Source organism: Fukomys damarensis, unplaced genomic scaffold, assembly GCF_012274545.1.
Source record: "Fukomys damarensis isolate Sample0158 unplaced genomic scaffold, DMR_v1.0_HiC HiC_scaffold_1, whole genome shotgun sequence".
Lineage (NCBI taxonomy): Eukaryota > Metazoa > Chordata > Mammalia > Rodentia > Bathyergidae > Fukomys > Fukomys damarensis.
The window spans coordinates 35,914,477-35,922,936 of NW_022900913.1; positions in this window are offsets into that span (position 1 = coordinate 35,914,477).

Genomic DNA, 8,460 nt, shown 5'->3' on the forward strand with positions numbered 1-8,460 from the left:
ATATATATATATATGAATTTTGAATGGAAACAACTTCAGTGGAGATATTTAAAGAAAGCTTTTATATTAAGATAACAGTTTATAAATAATACATTAAAGTAAATAAAGTGAAACAAATTAATCATTCTTAGGTTAGGCAAACAGCAAATGTAAGAGTTTTAGACTTAACTCCCGATTTGGCATATAAAATTAATATAAGTAGAAACTCATCTTGCCCCTGGAAACAGAATTTACAAAAGGTCCAACTTTTAGTTGGACTTAGAAAGCAGACCAAAGTTCACAGTCAAGGTCCACAGCTGAACTGAGTGGGGGTAAAGTACTGAATTGCCATGTATTTTTCCTCATTATTTCCTCTGTAATATGATCACATGTTGTGTGCAAAGTGTGAAGTACAGAAAGCTGTAACACAGAGGTCAGAGGGAGCCTCCAGCCAAAAAAAAAGAACTTGGGGCATTCCTACAGTACTATACTTAAGGGATTCTGAATAAAGTTACAGTCCACCACAAAACTTGATATCAAAATTGCTAATATCCTTCACTTATCTTTCCATCCTTATAGCACACTTCTATTAACCCAAAGCAGCAGAGAAAGTAACAGTTCTATACAAAGTTCCTTTCTCTGAAACACCATCAAAATAGAAAAAACACTAACTGGAAACCCATTAATCTAGATAATTAGAGCAGATTAATAATCTAGGAAATTATTTTACTTTAGTCCAGAAATAAATAAAATAGGTTAAATAAAATATTTCTAATTATAATTAATATATTATTGCTAAAACTGTAATTTTAATACAAAGAAAATAATTGGTCTTCATGAAGTTTACTTTTTATGTAAAGAATTCATTTTCTCCCTTTGTATTTAGAAATGTGAGAAAGAGACACGATGAGAAGCTGTTCATAATAATAAATTGTGATAGTAAGAAAGTGTTCCAGTGGGAAGGGGAAAAAGGGAGGAAGGAGGGAGGAAGGAAGGAATCAAAAAGAAAACAATTGAAAATAGAAAGAAAAATGGAAACAAACTTTTATACAAAAGGAGGGGAGGGAACTTGGGGGAATGAAATAAAGTAAAATAAAATTTATTTTTTAAAAAATAATAAACTAGGGGCCAGGGATTTAGCTCAGTAGTTCCGCTGCCTACCTCATAAGTGCAAGGTCCCAAGTTTGATCCCTGGTACCAATAATAATAACAATAATAATAATAATAAACTGTGAAAAATTCCAAATTCAACATAGCTCATTTACTCAATCCAGTTGCATCCTTTCAAAGCTTGTGATAAAGATAACTTCCTTCTCTCCCTAACAACTTCCCTTTCTCGCTAACTTCACACTGTCTTCAACTTTCCCTGCCTCACATCATTATGATATCTGCCCTGGCTGGAATGTTTTTTTTTTTTTTTTTTGGTACTAGGGATCGAACTCAGGACCTTGAGCTTGTGACACGTGGCAGCACCACTGAGCTAAATCCCTGGCCCTGGCTGGAATAATTTGATCTCAAACATTTCTAAACTAAAGCTACAAAGTAATTTAAAAACTTATCACACTTTTCTACTAAAGATGATTGCCTTTACAATATTATCATCAAATATTGAGTGAATTGTTCTCTTCTCCCCTCTAATAGAATAGCTTATTTTCTCATTAAGCAGAAAGGAGAAAATAGATTTCTGGTTAAATTCCTACCAGGGAACCGGTCTTATCATGGTTCTCATTTTATCCTTTCATAGTTGAAGCCAAACGATGTAATAAACCTGTCCCATCAACTCACATTTAAGATTCATTTCTAAAAGAAAGTCAAACAGAATTCCCCAAAGATAAATTCTTTTGATAACTTTCCATGGAATATAGCACTTCTTTTGCAAGTACAGAGCTATAATGTTATGTTTCTGTGAAATGCAACTGGTATCAAAATTATTGGTGCCCTGAGAGATAAACACTCCTAGATATAGCATAAATGTTTTTTTCTAATTTATTCAGAAAAATGCTCCCAAGGCATCAAGTTTTTAGATATCAATCATAAATTGGACATACATTTGTAGCAGCTGACTTTTCATTTAAGTAAACAAATACATAAGTAACCAAAAATCTTGTTGTATTCTTTTATAACCACACATAACTAATAATCATGTTCAGAATTATGCTTAAAATTATTGAATAATCAGAAGTCTAATTAATAGCTCAATGATGGAGGAGCATATCTTCTGAAGTACAATTTAAAATGCCTTCTCTTGAATGCTTGGTTCCTTTCTAAAGTGTTCTCAGTGATGGTTCACCTATGTATGTCTCAGCAGCCAATGCCAGAATTATTTTCTGGTATGTTTTCAAACTTAAATGTCAGTACATAAGCCCTGTAATACAAATTCAGAAAATATTCACACTGGGATTCACACTAGGATTATGATAAAATATATGCCTTCTGTAAGCTTTGCAAAAGAGTTTCATTGGTCAGGTCCGTTGGTGTGTGTGTGTGTGTGTGTGTGTGTGTGTGTGTGTGTGTGTGTTTGATTTCATACTTATGTGTCATATGAGGACGTTTACTACCCAGGAAAAGTGGCTCCAAGGGTAGACATCAGAAAATGCAGACAACTCAAATATAGGAAATTTAAAGTGGAAAGATGCTAGATTTCCTAATACATAAAACTTCGCTAACAGATCCCATCAGAAAGAAAATTTCGCCTAGTTTAAGGGTAAAACTAAGGCCATATTTAAAGGCCATGAGGTGCTTTTTAGTAAATTAGCAATTTGCCCAATAAGATGAGATGAGTAGGAAGATTATTTTAGATGACTGTGTGAATAATTAAAATAAGAAATTGAAAGAGAAATTTAAAACCCTATGAAAACATTAAGATCTGTATACATCCAGGCAAAAGAAAACCTATTTTGTCCACTCACCCTTAGTCTACAAACTAAATTTTCCTTGAGTGATTACTTTTAAACCAGAAATACCAACAGCCTTATATTGCCTCCTATACTTTTATTTACATCACTTTACAGCTTTAACCATTAACCCTTCCTATTTGTAACACTCTCAAATCTTTGGTTTCAATTATTCCACATTATCAGCTCCTCACTCATAATTCTGTAGTAGCAGAAACATTTTCCTAAATCCTTACCTCTCTTTTCTGCCATTGATGTGGGCATTCTAAAGCAGGAACTGTTCCACCCACTTTTACTTCCCTCTTCTCACTAGTGCCTTTGGCCTCATCAATCCCTACAAGTTTAATTAACATGTAAGTGTAAACAGTTTGCAGACCTATCATGAGCCTTAATGTCTGTTGGATTTAGGCACATATAACTGCATCATGCACACCTAAGGGCCTCCATTGGACTCATTGCAACAATCATTTCAATGAGTTTAACTCTAAAACTATTAATTTTATGACCTAAAAATAATTTGCCTAGGGCTAGGGATTTAGCTCAGTGTTCCACCGCCTGCCTCATAAGCACAAGGTACTGAGACTGATCTCTGGTACAAAATAATAATTAATAGTAATAATAATAATTTGCCAAATAGTTTTGTTTATTATAACATAGCTTTATTTATCCTCTAAACAATAAAATTTAAGAATTATCCCTGAACATTCTCTGCCACAACTGTTTTTGAGCATTTTGCCCAGTTGTATATTCATTCTAATACAATAGTTCTCCTACTCAGTTTTTCATTTAGTTCCATTTCTATCATCCTGGGTGAAATTCTGAAATACTTATTATATTATTATTTTGCATAGTAATTTTCCTCTTTCTACCAGCCACAGCAAACTGCATCCTATTTATATGACTTTTGTATTGCTCACAAAATTAAATACAACCATTCAAAATCCTATGAAGTATATAACAATATACCTCAAAGATTATTTTCATGTACATGATACCCAGATTTTTTTGTTTGTTTTTTGGTTTTTGTTTTTTGGGGTTTTTTTTTTTTTTTTGTACCAGGGATCAAATTCAGTACCTTGTGCTTGGAAGGCAGGCAGTGGAACCACTGAGCTAAATCCCCAGCCCCCCAGTTAAAATTTAAAATGACTTTGCTATTCATACTCCTCATCTTTGCCCTTTCCCAACAAATGTCATCTAGCATTTCTGGTCCCCAAGATTCAAGTTCAACATATCCCAATGTTACTTTCATAGTCAACCTTCACTACAGTTTCTTCTCAGTTACCCTTTCCATCCCATCCCTAGGCTGACTGATCTCCCTGCCACAAATTGCTATCTTATTTTTGCAATGTTTTCACCATCTGAGTGCATGTGATAGTGAACAGTGAATATCTTACCATAATATAGTATCAATAATAATTTAACAAGCAAAAAAGACCACAAAATAAGCAACATCCCAAAATGCTATCTTAGCTGTTCTTCTTAGCCAAATGAGACTTCAATCTTGCTTATACTTAAACTGTCTAGCAAATAGTAAATATATACTGCTGACTGCCAAGTCATCAAATTCTAAAATAAATACACATTTATATCAATGAAGGACTGGGGGTTATCATGTCAGAGGATTTTATTTAAAATATATTATCATTTGTTCTTTGGGATGATTTAGAAAACTAATCAGTTACAAACTTCTTAAATTTTCATTGAGTTGTAAAATTATGAGGTATATTCTTAAACTATTCTAATCTTCTCTTATGTAACAGGGAGAAAGATGTTACTCAAATAATATTTTGGTTATATGTCAAGGTCATGACTTCCAGTCTCCTGAATCCAAACATCTATCCCTGATGTTATCCATGAATTTACTTCAGTGGTCTACAGCTTTCATCAAATACAGAAGGGAATAGAACTCTTTGAGCATTACGTTTGTCTATGCTGCGGTGTTCTATCTTTATGAAGACACATAGATTTTCCACAAAAAGAAAATTGTTAATTTATGAAAGGTAAGTAGAAATAGTGCATAAAATAGCTCATGTTTAAATTTAGAGTTCTCCAAAAGAGTCCAATCTAAAAGTATCCTTAGCTTAGAAGCAACTTTAATTGACCAGAGTAAATTGTAAAAATTTTGTTTTCTATTTGTGATTCTTAGAATTTTCTCCTTTAAGAAAATCAGAAATACTGTACTGTCAGTGACGGTGTCATCCTCAACAAAAATGTGTTCTATTATCGTTAACTCTACTACACAATTCAGCAAATTAGCCAGGCATTTTGCTGCCTGTAATCGCAGCACTCTGTAAGGCTGAGACAAGAGGACTACAAGTTCAAAACCAGTGTGGGCAACTCAGGGCTTTAGTCAGACTCTTTCCCAAAATAAAAATATAAATTTAAATTTTAAAATGATAACAACAATAATAAAAAGTCTACGGCTCTAGCTCAGTATGAAAACCCAGGGTTAATTACCCAGTGCCAAAAAGAAAAATAGTAAATGGAGGTCCTTTTATTTAAGTTTCTAAGACTAACTAAAGGAAATGGGATATTAGGTCATTTTATTTACATTATAGTTCCATAATACAGACATTGAAGACAATTCTATTTCAAAATTTAGCTGCATGACTATTGGTTTTAGAAGGCTTTGTTTGCAAATATACTTTCAAATACTGTAAAATTTTAAATAGACGAATGTTTATCAGAAACAGAAAATGTGACATTTATACACAATGGAGTATTATGCAGCCATAAGGAAGTAAAAAGTATGCACCTTGAGACCTTAATGTTAAGAGAAACAAGACATAGAAATTAAAATATCACAACTTCTCATATCTGAAAATGCAACATATAAAGAAGAAGCAAAATGAATGATAAATGATAGGAAATAGGAATATAGATCTTTTTCAAAAGAGAAGGGAATTAAGAGATGGAGGTGGAGGGAAGGAGGGAAAGAAAAGAGATGAAAAAAGAATTAAGATGTCTTATCTTCCTGCACTAATTCCCAACAAGGAATGTAATCATTGTGTCCTAAAAATATGTACCGATAAAAATAAAAATTTAATTATAAAAAGATCACTGAATTATTTCATGTCTAAATACATGGCAAACTTTTATTCAGGTTTAGAGGTTTGAACTTTAGAATGATTTTCTCATTGTTCTCCTCATTGTTGCACCACATTAGTTATGTTCAAATCATCCAGTTTATCTTCCTCATAGTTAATGTAAGTCACTTTGATATTGTATCTTGTCATCAGACCAATTTTTTAAAACCTGACCTTCCTTACGCATTCTTAAGTCACTAACACCATACAGATCTTTGCGTTATTGTTCCAGTTTGAGGGTGTGATGCATGGTGCAGAATCAAGGTTGCCATGCTTTACTCTGCCCACCGGTCTGTAAAATGTATGCTTTAGGAGAATTTTCAAAGTATTTGTGACCCTTATTTCTACATATAATAATTATCGCACTTTATTATATGATAGATATGTATAGAATTGTCCTATTTGATGCTTTGAACAAAGAGATAAGCAAAAGTAAATCTGACTAAAAAAATTAAGGACATTTCTCCATTTCTTATAAGAAAAAAAGAAAATAAGTTAAACTGTCATTATTTGCTGATGATATGATACTCTACATTGAAGAACCAAAAAACTCTACCAAAAGACTTCTACACTTAATTGAGAGATTCAGTAGAGTATCTGGATACAAGGTGAACACCCAAAAATCAATAGCCTTCTTATACACAAATAACAGACTCACTAAGAGAGAAATTAGGGAAACAATTCCTTTTACAATAGCATCCAAAAAAATGAAATATCTAGGAATCAATCTAACAAAAGAAGCAAAAGGTCTCTACACTGAAAACTATAGCACTCTGAAAAAAGAAACTGAAGAGGATATAAAAAACTGGAAAGATATTCCTGGGTAGGAAGAATCAACATAGTGAAAATGGCCATACTACCAAAACTGCTACACAGATTCAATGCAATGCCAATTGAAATTCCAACACTATATTTCACACAATTAGAAAAAAGTATCCAAAAATTCATCTGGAACCATAAGAGACCTAGAATAGCAAGAGCCATCCTAGGCAACAGACACATGGCAGCAGGTATAACAATTCCCAATTTGAAACTATACTACAAAGCCACTGTGATAAAAACAGCATGGTACTGGCAAAGAAACAGGCCTGAGGATCAGTGGATCAGATTGGAAGAAACAAAAGCAAATCCAGATGTACTCAGCTACCTCATCTTTGACAAAGGAGCTGACCATCCTCAGTGGAGGAAGTTAGCCTCTTTAATAAATGGTGTTGGAAAAACTGAATTTCAACCTGCCACAGATTAAAACCGGACCCTATCTTTCACCATGCACTAAATTAAAATCCAAATGGATTAAAGATCTAAATATTAAAACAGAAACACTAAACTTGCTGGAAGGTAAGTTAGGCAGAACTCTGGAAGACATTGGCATAGGAAAAGACTTAAAGAACAAATCCTCAGTAGCAAGGGAACTAGCAGAAAGAATCAACAACTGGGATCTCATCTTATTAAAAAGCTTCTGTGCTGCAAAAGAAACCATCAGCAGAACTAAGAGACAACCTATAATGTGGGAAAAAATTTTTATCAGCTGCTTCTCAGACAAAGGACTATTATCTAGAATATATAAAGAACTCAAAACAATCAGCCCCCCCAAATAAAAAGACCCAATTCAAAAATGGCCATCTAAAATGAGCAGATATTTCTCAGACAAAGAAGTAAAAGCAGCAAGTAAACATATGAAAAAATGCTCCACATCACTGGTCATTCGAAAGATGCAGATGAAAACAACACTGAGATTCCACCTCACCCCACAAGAATGGCTGCTATCAAGAAATCACACAATAACAAATGTTGGTGGGATTGTGGGGAGAAAGGAACCCTTCTCCATTGTTGGTGGGAGTGCAGACTGGTGCAACCACTATGGAAATCAATATGGAGATACCTCAAAGAGCTTGGACTGGAGGTTCCATTTGACCCAGCCATCCCTCTGTTGAATATCTTTCCAAACGAACTAAAAGAATCATATCACAGTGACATATGTGCACCCATGTTTATAGCGGCACAGTTTGTAATAGCTGAAACTTGGAAACAGCCCATTTGCCCATCCGTTGGAAACTGGATAAAGAAGATGTGGTTTTTCTATAAAATGGAATGCTACTCAGCCATAAGGAATGAGAAAATAGATTCATTCATAGGAAAATGGATACATATTGAAGATATTCTCCTAAGTGAAATAAATAAGTCACACGTGTAAATACCGAATAGTTTCTCTGGTGTGAATAAAATGCAATAATACAGAAGATCCTAATAAGATTACTGACATGGTGAAATGGGAAGAAAGGGGCTAAAGGTGTAGGGAAGGTGGGATGAGTAGGGGAAGGGTAATAAGGGAAAAGAAAAAAATGTGAGATAATGAAAAGATGGAAATAAACTGTTTGTAGATGGGGAGGGGAGGAGGGGGTGAAGGGAGGGCAGAGGTAAGGGGAAAAAAATGAGAATCAAGACTTGCCATGTAAAGGTACATGATCCCAACAATGAATGTAACTGTACTGTATCCCTAA